Genomic DNA, 16,446 nt, shown 5'->3' with positions numbered 1-16,446 from the left:
TGCCCACCTGCTTGTGCCCCTAGGAGAAAAACTCTCCTTCGACACAAGCAACTGGGCCACTATAACCAACGACCGATGAGTCCTCAATATAGTGTCGCAGGGATGCAAATTTTATTTCCCCACTCCGCTAACCCAAAAACGGTTCCCAGATCTTCCTCCAAACCAGTGGGCAGAGGCCAAAAAGCAAGTCCTTTCCCTGCTCTCCATGAGGGCAATACAGCATGTTCATGCAGAACAGATAGGCCAAAGTTTCTACTCCAGACATTTCTGGTACCCAGAAAAGAGGGCACATGGTGCCCCATCCTCAATCTATCCATTCTAAACACCTTTCTGGTGATACCAAAATTCAAAATGCTCACCCTCCAGCAGTTTCTGCCAATGGTTTCAAAGGATGCTTGGTTAGCCACCCTAGAACTAAAAGAGGCCTGCCTACACATCCCAGCCAGGGAATCATTCAGGAAATACCAATGTTTCAGGGCAGGAACTATGCACTTTCAGTTCTCTGCGCTTCCCTTTGGCTTATCCACTGCTCCCATAGTTTTCACAAAATGCGTGGCTCCCGGCATTGCTTTTTGCAGACAAAGAAATATTAAAATTTACCCATACTTAGACAGTTTCCTGATTCAGGCAACCAGTCAGGAAATGCTGTTACAGCACCTGACTTTTGTAAAGGACCTACTGACCTCCCTGGGGTTATACTGTCAACGAAAACAAATCAAAACTAGTCCCCACAAAAAAAAATATTCCTGGGAGCAAGCCTGGACACAGCATCCCAGATGCCATTCCTTACTCCAGAAAAACAAGCCTACCTGACAGGCCACTTCTCTCAACTAACCACCAGAACCCAGTTAACCACAAGGAAAATCCTGCAAGCTCTAGGGTTCATGGCTTCCTGTATCCTACTCACTCCATATGCCAGACTGCATTTGAGGAAACTACAATGGTACCTAAAAAGCCTCTGGTGTCGACATTCTCAAGACCTGGAAACTCTCATACCAGTGATACCTTGTCTAAGGAAAGATTTTCTTTGGTGGGCAGCAGCTTCCAACCACAACAAGGGACATCCCTTCTCACAACCCCACGCCGCCCAGACCCTCACCACAGATGCATCAGACTATGCCTGGGGTGCACACTTGAACAGCAGGTGCATTCAGGGCCACTGGAGCCCAAATCAAATACATCTGCACAACAACCAAAAAGAGATGTTAGCTGTCCAGCACGCCCTGACAGCCTTCAGACCCCTACTCTCCACGGGGTCTCTAGTGATCAAAACAGACAACACTACAGTGATGTGGTATATCAACAAGCAAGGAGGAACTCACTCTTATCCTCTCTGCAGGCTCACCATGACCCTTTGGCGTACGGCCTCAGCCATGCAGCTCCACCTGCTAGCACAATTCTTGCCAGGCTCTCTAAACTCTCTGGCAGACAGCTTAAGCAGAAACCTGCTAGATCCACACAAGTGGCATCTAGACCACAGAACCTTCCCCCTTGTAACCCAGAAATGGGGCACCCTGAAGGTCGACCTCTTTGCCTTCCATTCCAGTCATCAGCTCAGAAAATTCTGCACCAGGGAACCTCACAACAAGGCCTGGAAAGTGGATGCTCTACCCTTCCAGTGGGTAAACCTCTTGGTCTATGCATTTCCCCCTCTACCACTGATATCAAGGGTACTGATCAAAATAATGGAGGAAAAACCGAGGACAATCCTGATTGCCCCAGACTGGCCACGCCAGCACTGGTACCCACTGCTGTGCAGCCTGTCACCCCTGCTGCCTTGGCACCTACCTCAGATCCCTACACTCCTGACCCAGGGGAATGGAGAATTCATGCAGCCCCAATTGCAGACTCTCAACCTGGCAGCCTGGCTTATTCCCTGACCACCCCTCAAACTGCCAGCCTAAGAAAACAAGGCCTAGATGTTATACGTGAGGCCAGACACCCCAGCACTAGGAAATCCTATGCTGACAAGTGGAAAAGGTTTTGCACCTGGATCCAGGCTAAGGGAGCCAGAACGGCACAGCCCTCCCTACCTCTCATCCTGGATTACCTGGCAGACCTACTACACAGGGGTCTATCCTTCTCTTCTATTAAAATTTATGCCTCTGCCATCTCTGCTCATTACAGCACAGAGCCTCCTCTCTTCTCACGCCCTCTTATCAAACCATTCCTAAGAGTGGCTAACAATGTAAGGCCACCCAGAATAGCTCCTACCCCAACTTGGGACCTTAACTTTGTGTTGGAAAAGCTCACCCTACCCCCTCCCCCCCCTTTTGAACCTGCAGCTTCAGCAGAGTTAAAATTTCTCTCTTGGAAAACAGTATTGCTTCAGGCCATCACTTCAGCTAGAAGAGTATCAGAGCTACATGGCTGCAGAGCCTTTCATCATTTTCCATGCTGACAGAGTCTCACTCGGGACTAACCCATCTTTCATGCCTAAAGTGGTGTCCAGTGTGGCTCGCAGCCAGTCCATATATTTGCCCACCTTTTTCCCTAACCACAAAGCAAGGGGGAAAGGATTCTGCGCTCTCTGTATGTGCACAGACAACTCAGATTCTATCTGGACAGGGCTAAATCTTTCAGAAAAACTGATCAATTGCTAGTCCGGTACGCAGCAGGAGCAGAGGGCAAGGCCATATCCAAGCAATCTCCAAATGGATAGCACACTGCATCCATTTCTGCTACAGACAGCATGGGAAACCACCCCAAAGGGGAACAGGGCACATTCCACCAGAGCAACCTCCACCTCTGCAGCCTTTCTCAGAGGGGTCCCCACCAGGGACATCCTGGAGGCTGCAACATGGACATCTGTTCATACTCTCACCAAGAGTTACCACCTGCCTATCTTCTCCGAATCCAGGGGAGGCTTTGCCACTGCAGTCTTGCAGGGCATCCTAGCCAGCCCACAGTCTTCTTGGCCTCCACTCTTTTCTTCTGCTTTGGGAATCAACTCAAATATGATGACTGCAACAGTGAAACACGAAGAACAAAATACAGTTGTGTACACTTACCATAAATGTAGATGTTCGAGTGTATTCACTGTTGCAGTCCTAGTTTCCCTCCCTCCATCCCCCTGGTCTCTTATCTCTCTCTCTCACTTCCTCTCTCCTTACAAGGATTTTTTGGTATTTACTTTCTTCTGGTGGTGTTCTTCCACCATAACCTAGCTCCCTATGTGGGGGGCTCCTGACAGTTAGGGCAAGAAAAACTGATGTAATGGCGTTGGCTACCTGATTTTATACCACTGACGACCTGACATCAGTCCTGGAGCGACAGCAACCGATGCAGAATTACTAAGCCTCTGGTATTCAGGCTGACTGAGGGCTACCCCTGGCAGGATAACCCAAATGTGATGACTGCAACAGTGAATACACTTGAACATCTACATTTATGGTAAGTGTACACAACTGTACTGTTTTCCTTTAGTTAACATTTGCAAAATCTTGCACAGGACAGTGATTTGATTCATGCAGATCTGATGTGGTCTCCGGTCTGTTAATGTGATTGTGATTGGGTTTGGTTCAGTAATGCTCAGGACAAATTACTCTGAGAGTCTTCACAAAATAACCTGATATAAAAAAAAAAATTAGTAAGTAAGTAACAGAAAAGCAGCAAAGTGAGTTGTTTTCACTGTGTGCGCATCTAGAAACAAGAGTTAAGGGACATTTTTTAAGCTGCTTGGCCTTCCTCAAGCTTCATGGATCTCTACCAGTTGGTATTCCAGGAAATGGTTACTTGAAGACACTTTTTTCACAGACCAGTTGAGAACTCATTATCCCGTTAGAAAGTTTGAATACACAATACTAATGGCGAAGATGAAGCTGAAAACACTGAAAGCTAAGGCAGGGTGGGAGGTTGGCGTAATGGCTAAGGTGCTTACCTTAGAAACACGAGGTGCAGGGTTTGATTCTGACATGGGGTAATTGGCTAGGCTTAAAATGGTCCATAAGGGCAGTTAGCCTAGTACTAACCTATGAGCCTATGAGCCTAATAATACACTCATTAGCAACAGCGAGAAAGGATGAGATGTCAGCGAGCCATTTTACTGATTGGAGTCTTGTTACTGAAGTAACCAGAAAACCAGGATCTAGAGGAATTGTGAAGGCCTAGATTGAATAGTTTTTGTAAGAGTATAGTGTGGCAGACTGTCAAGCTTTGGATAGATCATGAAATAAAGTAAGTTTACCATCACGAAATAAAGTAAAGTTTACCATCATTTCTCTTTCTGTTGAAGTTAAAGAGGGGGGTAAAGGTACTGTGGTGGGGCAGAAATCATGCTGTGAAGGAGAGGAGTGCATGTTGCGTGGTACAGTATAGGAGTTTGGTCTGAATGCACTTATGAAGTATTTTTGAATGAGGGAGAAAATGGCAGACTGTTTTTTTTTTTCTGGATTAACAAATACATTCTGTTACATTTATCTAAAACAGTTTCAACACCTTCATAGTTCATTAACGTCTGTAAGTAATTCTGTGGAATAAGCAGCTTTAATGTCAGCTGTAGGCTTTGGCAAGGATAAGGATGATTTTAATATGTTGTGAAAAATTAACTCTTTAACAGGTGAGGCATTAGAGGCCCAGGGATATGACCGTGTTTCTCAGCTGTCCCTGATTTTGCAGAACATTCCTGAGTCTGGCTCATATTGTTTTGCTCTTTCCCTTTATTTATTTATTTATCTATCCTTTTTTAACTAGGTTGGTCCCGCCAGGTTAGTGGCCTCTTTTCAGGGAAGACCCCAGATGGTAGGCATCAAGGAGCTTCCCCTACTCTTTAGTGTACGTGGACACATTTTGATACTATACTTCCTGTCTTGCAGTATGGGCGCATAGGCAGCTTGAAGAAGCAGAAAGCCAAACATCAAACATGGAGGATGAATTAGGAGATTTGAAGGTGTTGGAAATGAGTTTAGATGATAGTCGAGCAACAGAGAGGTCCAATGTTACAAAAGATGAATCAGGAGTTAAACGGAGCATGGAGAGCAGAGAGGGGATGAAAGAAAGAGCAGGAGAGCCTGTTCAAAGGCAAAAAGAAATGGCTGAAGCATTATGGATTCGGAGGAATTGTTCCAGAAAAATCTGTTTTCAACAGAACAGGCAACCACAAGAATGTGTTACAACCCTCCAGTCGGGGTGGGGGGGTTCGGAACATATATTTAAAAGAACTAATTGAGCAGAGTGAGCCTGAAAATGAAAAGACAGCACCGTGGGGTAAAATAATGGACAGAATACCAGAGGAGGAAGCACAAGAAATAAGGACAGAAAAAAAGAATGTCCAAAAAAAGTAATAAAACCAAAAACAAGGCAGTAAGAAAATAGCTTCCAAAAAACAGAAAAAAGAAATCTTATGCAAAAACTGTAAGAAAATGTAAAAAAAAAAAAAAAAAGAGGAAAAGAAAATGGAATTGAGGAGAAAACATCATGTAAGTATAAGTAATTAAACAGAAAAACAGCTTGACAGGTATGAAATATGGGCCAGTGTCATTTCACTACTTGGTATTGAACCCATACAGATAAGAGCATTTATTTGTATAAGACGCTTTTTGTGACTTTTTTTTCGAAGAAGCACAGTATATGGAAAAATTCTTAGAGCAATATAAAAAAAATAATGAAAATCCTTGGAACTTGTATGTGATACAAGCAATTAATAGAGAAGCAAAAAAAAGAGAATGTGTATACAGTCTGTAAAAAAGTTGAAAGAGACACTTTAAGAGACTAAAGACTGTGTGTAGGGAAATATTGGACATAAAGATTCATGCAAAATTAAAAAATAATAGATGTGCCTAATATAAAGGGCTATAAATAGAGGGAAACTGGTATGGTGAGATACTGGGGCGACCAAAGACGGTTTTTCTGTGGCAAAAATAACCATTTAATTGTGATAAAAGGAAATGTTTTATTTGTGGTAAAGTTGGTCATGAGGCAAAAAAAATGAACTAAACTGTATTAAATGTGAAAAGATAGGACATTCATAGGTGGATTGCGAGGCAAAAGAAAAGAATGCACAAGAAAGGAAGTTAAAGTAAATGAGAGAGGGATAGAAGATTACATAGAAATATTACAGAAAGAAAAATAAGAAAGTTATACTAGTCGAACTAAAAGAAAATATAAGGGAAGAAATACAAGAAGAGAGAAGCAATTCAAGTGAATAGGGAGAGTTGAAATGGGTGCAAATTAAAAGCAAAAGAAATTCTATTTCAAAAAGTAAAATATAAAAATATGAAAATTTGAAAAAGTAGGAATACGAGAAAACAAGAAAGGAGAAGTATGAATAATAGCAAAATACTCTTTATGAAGTGAAATTCTTATCTGTAAATTTGAATGGTATCAAGAATGTAAAAAGAAAATTAGGAATACTAGAACTGTGTAGATTATTGGATCTTCTTTTTCTTTCATCTGTTCCCATTAGGGGTCGCCACAGCTGATCATCTGTTTCCATTTCTTCCTGTCCTCTGCATCTTGCTGTGTCACACCAACCACCTGGATGTACTCTCTCACCATATCCATAATATCCATAAACCTTATCTTAGGCCTTTACTTTTGTCCTCTTACCTGGCAACTCCATCCTTATCTTTCTCCCAATATACCTAGCATCCCACCTCAGCACATGTCCCAACCAATGCAGTCTTGCCTCTGGCTTTGTCTCCAAACCGTCCAACCTGAGCTGGCCCTCTAATATACTGATTCCTAATCCTGTCCATTCTTGTCACACCCAGTGCAAATCTCAACATCTTTAACTCTGCCACCTCCTTCTCTCACTCCTGTTTTTTTGTTAATTCCACTGTCTCCAACCTGTATAACATACCTGGTTTCACTACCCTCTTGTAGACCTTCCCTTTCACTCTTACTGGTACCCGTTAGTCACAAATCTCTCCCGACATTCTTCTCCACCCACTGCACCCTGCCTGTACTCTGTTCTTCATCTGTCTTCCACATTCAGCATTACTCTGAACTGTCGATCCCAAGTATTCAAACTCATCCACCTTCGCCAGCTCTACTCTCTGCATCCTCACCATTCCTCTAACCTCCCTCTCATTCACACACATATATTCTGTCTTAGTCCTGCTGACCTTCATTCCTCTCTTCTCTAGAGCATATCTACACCTCTCCAGGGTAGTCTCAACCTGTTCCGTACTCTCACTACAGATCACAGTGTCACAATGGTGTAGATTATTGGATATGGATATGATAATATTAATAGATATAAGAATTTTAACAGAAGAGAGAATACAAGAAACAAGTTATTGGAAGGAAAAGTAACATGGAGTATAGGAGAGGAAAAATGTTCAGGAATAGCAATTCTAAGTAAAGAAAATATTGAATTTTAGATTTTATGTTAGTAATATTAGGAAGAGTGTTAACAGTGGATATAAAATGGAAAAACCAAGTGTACAGAATTCTGCAATTATATGCATCTGTATACAAAAACAAAGGGAAATTACGTTTAGGAAAATTCTTCATTATGTTTGTGTTAATATGCAAAATATATTAGCAGGAGATTTTAACTGTGATTTAAGACATAAAAGGAAAGAAGGAGCAGATGTTGAAGTTGTTTCAGAAGTAAAAGTGGTAAAATGTGTTTATGGAACAATAAGCAGTGGACATAAGCAAGAGGTAATTTGAGGACAGAAATTGACTATTGTTAGAGTTTAAAAGTATTACATAAAGATAAAAAAATCACAGGTTTTTCGTATCATATGTAGCAATTTGAATAAAAGTTAAGATAAGGATGTATGTATAAAAATAGATATTAAAAGAACGAATGAAGCAGAATTCAATGAAGATATAAGAATATTTTTACAATTATGGTTAGAGCATATAAATATGAAAAGGTTTTACAAAGACTGGACAAGCTAGTGAATAATAACCACAAAATGTAAAAAAGTTTTGGAATGGCAAAAGACGAAAAGAAAACAAGATACTTATAAATATAAAGATATCCGTGATCAAATCTTTAGAGATATAATAAGTCACAGAGAGGGGTTTATAGAGAAAGTAAAAAAAAAAAATATATATATATATATATATATATATATATATCTATATATATATATATATATATATATACACGTCTGTGTGTGTGTGAGTGGACACACACACACACACACACACACACACACACACACACACATCTGTGTGTGTGTGAGTGGACACACACACACACACACACACACACACACACACACATATATATATATATATATATATATATATATATATATATATATATATATATATATGTGGGTCTACCTCGACCCAATAAAATTACGTTTCAACGAAACATAATTAGGCAAGCTCTATTTCGCGAAAGTGCATTTTTGCTGAAATGCACTTTTGCGAAAAGGCACCTAAGCAAACAGTAATGGGGGCTGTTGCTTAGATCGTGGCACAGTGGGGATAAGGGAATATTCCCTTTTCCCCACTGTAGTGCGATCTCTATGTGAGAATATAAAAGTAGCAGGGGCATGGGGGGTGCAGTGGGATTTGCCCCCCCCCCTGCATAAATATGGTTAGTGTTATATATGTTTGTTTGCGTCTTTCGGCTTTTCACGGTTAATTGCCGCCACAGCGGAACTCCGGCAGTAGATTTTTACGTGCTGGCTTGTCGGGCTTAATGCACAACCTTCACCGAAGGAATGCCCATTCACGCATGTTGCCACATAGAAGACGCCCTAACAGAGAATCGAACAGGCAACATCTTACTGTGAGGGGACAACGCTACCGCAGCACCACCACAGCAGCTATATATATATATATATATATATATATATATATATATATGTATATGTATATATATATATATATATATATGTATATGTGTATGTATAAAATATAAAAAAAAAAAATACCTTTCCAGTAACTAGTGTAGTCCAGATTCAGATTTGCTGTATCCAGGACTGTATGTAATCTTCTGAGCCCCCCAAGCTTTCTGTGTTGGAGGGAAGCCTTCTAGCTTATCAGTGGGAGTGGTAAGCACTAGGTTAACCTATCTACCACATAAGGAGTGGTTCTGGCCCAGAAATTGTAGTTATTGGCTGTTAGGGCAGATGTAATGGGATCCTATCTCGCCTACATTCATGACAGATGGGTTCGGAGCCGATCCATCGGCTCCGACTCGGCAACTAATACACTAGCACGAAGTCTCTCATTGGCTGGGCTACTCCCTATCCCAGGATGCACTACACCTGCTTCCCTAGATCTCGTTTGCCGCTTTACAAGCTGGACGTGGTCTCGACTTGGCTGGAGCTAAGTGGTTCTTTTTACCTTTATTGGTCTTTGACCTTGGGGTTTTTTGTCATATATTAACCAAACAGCTGTTTTAACAGCTAGTCCTTATTATTCTTTACTATTTGCTACACTTGCGTCCTTGAGTGTCTGGTACTTTATTTTTTCAGTCGGGCAAGGCCCGTTTAAGTTAGAGGGCCTTTGCCCTACCTTTGTGTACTATTTAACTTTTATCTCCTTGTGGTTAATTGTTTTCGGGCCAAGCCCGTTTAAATTAGAGGGCTTTGGGCCATTGGCCTTGTTTTGTCTGTTTGTTTGTGAGGTAAACTTTTTCTTGAGTACTACGTTTCAGTGTGTCTCACGCTTGTCAGTTGGCGCAATTTGTTATAGTGCTTACTTATTGTGGAAAAGTCGTTATTGTTGAAGGGCCTGTACTGTGTCCAAAGAACACAAGTCAGGTTTTAAAAATGCACTCGTGCAGTTATAAAATGTCCATCACAGACAGTCATTCAGTCTGTGCTTATTGTTTGGGGTCAAACATCTGCAAGAGACTTGTAGCGTATGTCATGCTTTCTGCTAGAGTTCTTCAAGAACGCAAGAACAAGTTGATATTGAAAGGTCTTATAAAACCTTTGTTTGAGGAAGCCTTAAATCCTCCTGTTGCTTCCAAAGAAAGATAGTCGGCACCGACAAGTCCGTCGAGCCGACTTCTAAAAAGACTAAATTGACCTCTTCTTCCTCGGCTCCACTGACTTCGGGCCGAGGGTGAAGGTCTGCCTCGTACCTCCTACTTCGGCTCCATTGCCTTCGGAGCCGCAAGTTGGAGTATCGAGGTGAATCACCTCCATCGGGTTCCAATGGCTTCGAGCCGTGGAAGTGTGCAGCTCAGACTCTTCCCCTCGGCTCGAAGGCTCCTTCGGTGCTGATGGTGGTCCATGCTGTGGTGGAGTCTGCGCATTGGAGCCGTTTGAGCCGGTCCCCTTCTCTCGGGCCGAGGAAAGTCTTCTCGAGTGTCTACCTCCTCTAAATCCTCGAGACTGTCAGATTCGACCTGGATAGGGTTTTACAGAGGCTATTCCAATCTCCAGTGTTTACTAAAATGGTCTCGGCTCCAGCACAGTTTGCTTCGGAGCCCATCCCTCCAACACATTTGATTCCTCCTCCAACCTCTTCGAGCCGCTGGAGCCGGTGGTGGTGGAGCAATGTGGAGCCATACGGTCGGAGCAGAGATCCCTTACAGGCCTTCGGCCCGACTTTGCTTCCTACCCTGTCCTCCGGTTCAGGGCTTGGTACTGCGACCTCTTCAGCCGGGCCCGAGGGAATACTTTGGGATTGGGTGCTTGGTGCCTAGTCTTCCTCTCGGAGCATCGGCTGCTGGAATTCCAGTGCCATCGTGGCCTCTAGACCAGTGACCTCCTTGGATTCTGGAGGTCCGCCTTTGAGGCCATGAGGGCCCGCTGGCCATGCCTTGCCGCTCAACAAGATTCTACCTCACCGTCCTAGATTTGGAGACTGGTGCCTCTGTTGTGTTGCAGCCCCGGCAAAGGGGCCCCAGGGCCTGAGGATACCCCCATCGGGGTTCCCTTCTTCGGTGGTCCGTCCAAACTGCCGGACGAACCCCACGGAAGAAATTGTGTAAGAGGAAACACGTAGACTCCCAAGATGAGTCTATTACATCGGATACTGACCTCGATGACGAAGGGTCCCCAAATCATCTTCGGATGATATCTCCTTCTCAGATATCTTGGAGATCTGAGACAGAGAGGTGACTGGCAAGCCAAAACCCCTTCAGCTGAGGAGTCAGTCTTCCTCAAGGCCTTTGGGGCCCAGCCTTCCGCCTCCTGGGTGTCTCCGCCCTTCGATGAACTCCTTGATTTGGTTTCTCGAAGGGTGTGGGAACACCCTGATTCTGTGGAACCCGTGCCTGCGAGGCCCAATAAATTTTTGTCAGCCCCCCCAGAAGGAGTTTCTCACAAAGGGTGTGCCTGTAGATGCTTTGGTGGTGGCTTCTGCCACACAGCAGGACGTGGCAGAGGCTTCGACGTCTATTCATCCTCCTAATAAGGATTCCAGGAGTATGGATAGGTACTGGGGCGTACCCTGTCCTCAGCGGCCTTTACCTTATGGTCGCTGAACTACTTATGTCATTTTACAAGGCTCCAAAGAGATCTTCTCAAAGAGCTAAATGACTCTCTTCTTGGTAATCTACCTGAGGCGCTGGCCCCGACTGTTGGCGCACAGATGACTACCCTCTTTTCTATTGTTAACTCGTCCATGAGGCTCATCTCATATGCGGCCGAAGGGGCGTGTAGAGCAGCGGGCACAGGCGTTGTCCTCAGGAGACAAGCCTGGTTACGCTTTTGTTCGTTCACGGAGGCTTTCAAGTCTTCCTTCACGCCTTTGATGGGTCATCCTTGTTTGGACCCAAGGTGAAGGACACACTAACTAGGTGCAAGCAGGAGGGCAAGACTTTGACTGCCATTGGGGCCCGATTTTCCGCTCCTTCTAGGCCTTACCCCAAGGCTGGGAGAGGAGGGAAAATGTGGTTTAAAAATCTCAGAAGTCTTTCCCTACTCCACCTGGTGATTCCTCCAGAGGCGGGGAATTTGGAAGACGCCGCCCCAGAGGTGGCAGAGGCCCCGTAACTCTGGAGACCGCGATTCCTTTCGTGGTTCTTCATACAACCAGCGTTCTGAGTTGTTGCCCGACTGTGCAACTCGAGCCAGTCGGGGGTAAACTTTTATGTGCACCACAAGCTTGGGAATCCATAACAAGCGATCAGTGGGTGCTTCGTGATTACCGGGAGGATATATCATCCCTTCAACAAACCCCCTTTCTTTAAGGGAAATCCCGGACGCATTCACCCAGTCAGCGGGATCAAGCAGCATTAGAGGTTTCAAAGCTGCTAGAAAAAAGAGCCATCCAGCCTGTCCCCATTGGCCAGATCGGATCAGGAACTTACTCAAAATTATTTTTGGTACCAAAAAAGACAGGGGACTTCAGGCCCATTTTGGACCTCAGTTCATTGAATCAAGCTTCGTAAAGAAGTCCAAATTCCGAATGGTCACTCTTCAATCTATTCTTCCTTTGCTGGAAAAAAGATGCATGGATGTGCTCCATAGATCTCCAGGACGCTTATTATCACATTCCCATAGCTCAAGAGTCCAGGAGACATTTACGCTTCCGCCTCGGAGCCAGTCATTTTCAATTCCGAGCACTGCCCTTTGGTCTCACCACAGCCCCCAGGGTGTTCACCAAGTGTCTGGCAGTGGTAACTGCTCACCTGAGAAGTCTGGGATTCCAGGTGTTTCCTTACCTAGACGACTGGCTCCTTACTGCCACCTCCGAGCATCTACTACTCCAAGCGCTCAGAGCCACGTTTACCTTGGGCCGTTTCTTGGGGATCGCGTTCAATTTGCAAAAATCTGTACTACAGCCATCTCAGCGTATTACTTTCATAGGCGCAGACTTAGACACAAAAAGAATGCGCGCCTATTTACCAGCAGCAAGAATTCAGGTCTTACAAGATCAGGTCAAATCCTGTCTCCCCCTACAAAGAGCCCCGGCCCATCGGATCCTACAACTGTTGGGCTCGATGGCGTCGACCATACTTTTAGTTCCCTTGGCCAGACTTCACATGCGAATTTTACAATGGCTACTGTCGGTTCAATGGTCCTATCAGGAACTTCCTTGAACCACTTAATCATAATCATGGAAAGTTGCCGCCGAGATCTGCATTGGTGGCTTCTCCAATCAAATCTCGACCAGGGCGACCCTTTATACCTCAACGTCCGTTGCCACTGTGACTACGGACGCCTCCCAGGTAGGGTGGGGGGGTCATTACCTGGACAGGTCGGTCCAAGGCACATGGCAGATCCAGGAAACGCATTTGCATATCAATGTCCTGGAGATGAGAGCGGTACTATTGGTACTCCAAGCTCTCCATCACGCTCTCCCACAGGGCCCGATTGCTATCCTATCCGATAACATGTCGGTGGTATGGTACATAAACAAGCAAGGTGGAACCAGGTCTTACCCACTATGCAGAAGCCATGAGACTTTGGCACTGCTGTAGCTACCAACCGCTTTCTGATGGCAACGCACATACCGGGAAGTCCAATGTGATTATGACAGATTAAGCAGGACCATTCTTTTACCCCGCTAATGGTCCCTCAACCAGGGTATAGCTGCAAAAATCTTCGACAGATGGGGTCATCCTTGCTGCGACCTGTTTGCCAGCCCTCACAATGCGAAATGCAGAGAGTTCTTCACACTGTTCCTTCTCAGGACAGATTCCCAGGGACGCTCTGACTCACATTTGGCCCCGGTCTTCTCGCTTCCTCCGTTCCCCTCTTACCGAGGGTGATACAGAAGGCCATTTACATGGAGAGCGAGATGATTTTGATTGCCCCTCACTGGCCTCGTCAAGTTTGGTTTCCTTTCCTACAGAGGCATGCGATAGAAGGTCCATGGTTTCTGGATCCGGTGCCAGACCTGTTGACTCATCAGTCAGGACGGCTTCATCCGTCTCTCAGGTCCCTGAAGTTGGCAGCATGGTTACTCCACTTCCATCCTTAGTCCGAGACAATGCTCTTAACCCGGACGTGGTCCACATACTGTCTTCTTCTCATAAACCTTCCACCATCAAACTTTATTCCAGTAAATGGAAAAGGTTTGCTTTCTGGGCTCAAGAACGGGTATAGATCCTCTCACTGCACCAGTATCGGAGGTTCTGAATTTTCTGGCCTCCCTTTTCAGTCGGGCTCTTCAGTTTCTACCATTAAGGTTCAGCTAGCGGCCATTTCTAATTTTCATGCTTCATTTGAACCTTCATTGATGTCTCACAAACTTTGTAAGGCTTTCCTTAAAGGGGCTTGGCTCCTGAGGCCTCCTTTATCTCATCCTGTCCCTCGTTGGGATTTGAATATGGTTCTTGCTGCCCTAACTGCCCGTCCTTTCGAACCAGCTGCTACCTGTGATTTAAAATTTCTGTCTTGGAAAACGGCCTTTTAGTAGCCATAACGCTGCTAGGCGAGTTTCAGAACTTCAAGCTCTTTGTTCTGATCCTCCCTATTTGATTTTTCACAAGCATAGAGTTTCATTGAAATTAAACCCTGCATTTATACCAAAAGTGGCCTCTTTCTGTATGCAACAAACTATAGAACTCCCTGTCTTTTTCCCAGAATTCTCTAATAACGCAGAATATACTTTGCATCAATTGGATTTACATAGACAACTACGCTTTTATTTGAATAGAACTCGCCAAACGCTGAAATCAACCCAATTGTTTGTTTCCTTTGCAGTGAACAAATTGGGTCAACCAGTAACTAAACCTCCATTTCTAAATGGATTAAAGATTGTATCATTTTTATTTATTCACAGGCTAACAAAGACCTTCCCTTTCCAGTCCAGGCTCATTCTACCAGGGCAATGGCTACCTCGTAGCTTTTCACTACAAGTTGTCAATAGATGATATTTGTGCTAAGCGGCAACCTGGACTTCTCCCACACTCCTTTATCATTACAAATTGATGTGGTTTCTGAGGCAGAGCTTCCTTTGGTTCCACAGTTCTCAGGAGTGTGTTCCAATGAGCCACCCGGGATGTAGGTGCTAGGAACGCTGTCCCATCTGTCATGAATGTAGGCGAGATAGGATCCCATTACATCTTTTAGTTGTGTACATACCATAACTGGATGTATGGGATCCATCTCACCACATTCATAAGTACCCACCCCTCCTTCCCCTTCCATTTGGATTTAGAGGAGCTGTAGTCCCTCTTTTCTTAGCGTTCTTTCTTGAAGAACTTTAGTTGGTTATTGTGACTACTAGTTGTTCTGTGTTTGCATGGATGTATGAAAGCGAACAAACAAGATCTGGGGAAGCAGGTGTAGTGCATCCTGGGATAGGGAGTAGCCCAGCCAATGAGAGACTTCGTGCTAGTGTATTGTTGTTTGAGTGGGAGCCGATGGATCGGCTCCGAACCCATCTGTCATGAATGTAGGCGAGATGGATCCCATACATCCGAAGTTATGGTAAGTACATAACTAAAAGTTTTTCCATCTTTCTCAACTTTCTGATTTAAAAGCCCGCATTTGCACTTGTTTCCCCCCTTTCCTGTAACCAGTTTAGTCCAGATACAGATTCTTACTTTTAGCACTTGAATTTGCTTATTCATGATCAGCACGTGTTCAGAACTTGTAAGCACTAAATAACCTACTAATTACTACAGCACTCGACCTTCCTCATTACCTAGAGGAAAACAGTTTTGGTACTTACTTTCCTCACTTGCTTAGAGATAAACAGCTCTTGTACTCACTTTCCTCACTTATCTAGAGAAAAATAGTTTTTTTATTCAGGCATGTCCAAGGGTCAGCTCCCAGTGTTATCTCCTGTCTATCTGATGAATCTGGACATCTTGGGGCAATGTCGAAATTGCCTCATGTACATAGACAGCCCTCTTCTCCTACCACCCAACACTACAACCTGTGAGAGATGCACTTATCTAGCCAAACTGGAGGTAAAGCTCTCTCCATTCAAGACTGAACTTGACAGTCAAGAGGAGAAGGTAAACACTTGCACCACACCACACTCATCACATAGTCTCACTAAATCTACACCACCAAAATCCATACATAGAAACACAAAAACATTCGCGGAGGCTCTCAATAATTTGCTCAAACAGCAGAGACCTCCAAAGCAGAAATGCAAGCAACCTCCACCCCCCCAACACAACCCAAATGACACATAGCCCGCAGACTCAGTGTGCCACTCAACCACAGCCAATAAGGCAAAACAACGTACCCAACACACTAGTCATAGGCAACTCTATAGTCAGGCACACTGATGTCCCACTCACCAGGCTAAGCAGGGAGAAGGTTACTGTCAGCTGCCTGTCTGCTGCCAGGATCCGCCATGTAACCCATGCACTCAGGTCACTCCACAGCAAGTACAAATATGACTCTGTCATTGTCCATGTTGGTGTGAACGACCTGAGACGTACCTCCCTGGATTACATGAAAAGAGACATGGAAGAGCTCTGCGATCTTGTAGCCCAGGCAGGTATGAACCTAGCCCTGAGTACCATTCTGCCATCACCCAGAATGATGCCGCAGGACAAGGACAAAATGATGGACTTCAACAATTGGCTAAGCTTCTGGTGCCATTCTAAAGGGATCCAGTATCTGTCTGCCTGGGATGACATGGTCGACAGACCACGATGCTTTGCCA

The 16,446-nt window shown here is 44.4% G+C and overlaps 1 protein-coding gene across 2 annotated transcripts in view; it reads left to right on the top strand.

Annotated features, from left to right (window-relative positions):
- RSU1 (Ras suppressor protein 1) overlaps nt 1-16,446 on the top strand; it is a 1,003,924-nt gene that overhangs the window by 330,926 nt on the left and 656,552 nt on the right. The window lies entirely within an intron of this gene.

This window comes from Protopterus annectens, chromosome 3.part1 (assembly GCF_019279795.1).
Source record: "Protopterus annectens isolate FY-2018-M chromosome 3.part1, PAN1.0, whole genome shotgun sequence".
Classification (NCBI taxonomy): Eukaryota; Metazoa; Chordata; order Ceratodontiformes; family Protopteridae; genus Protopterus; species Protopterus annectens.
Note: the sequence above shows the minus strand (reverse complement) of the source record. Positions and strands in the feature narration are given on the sequence as shown.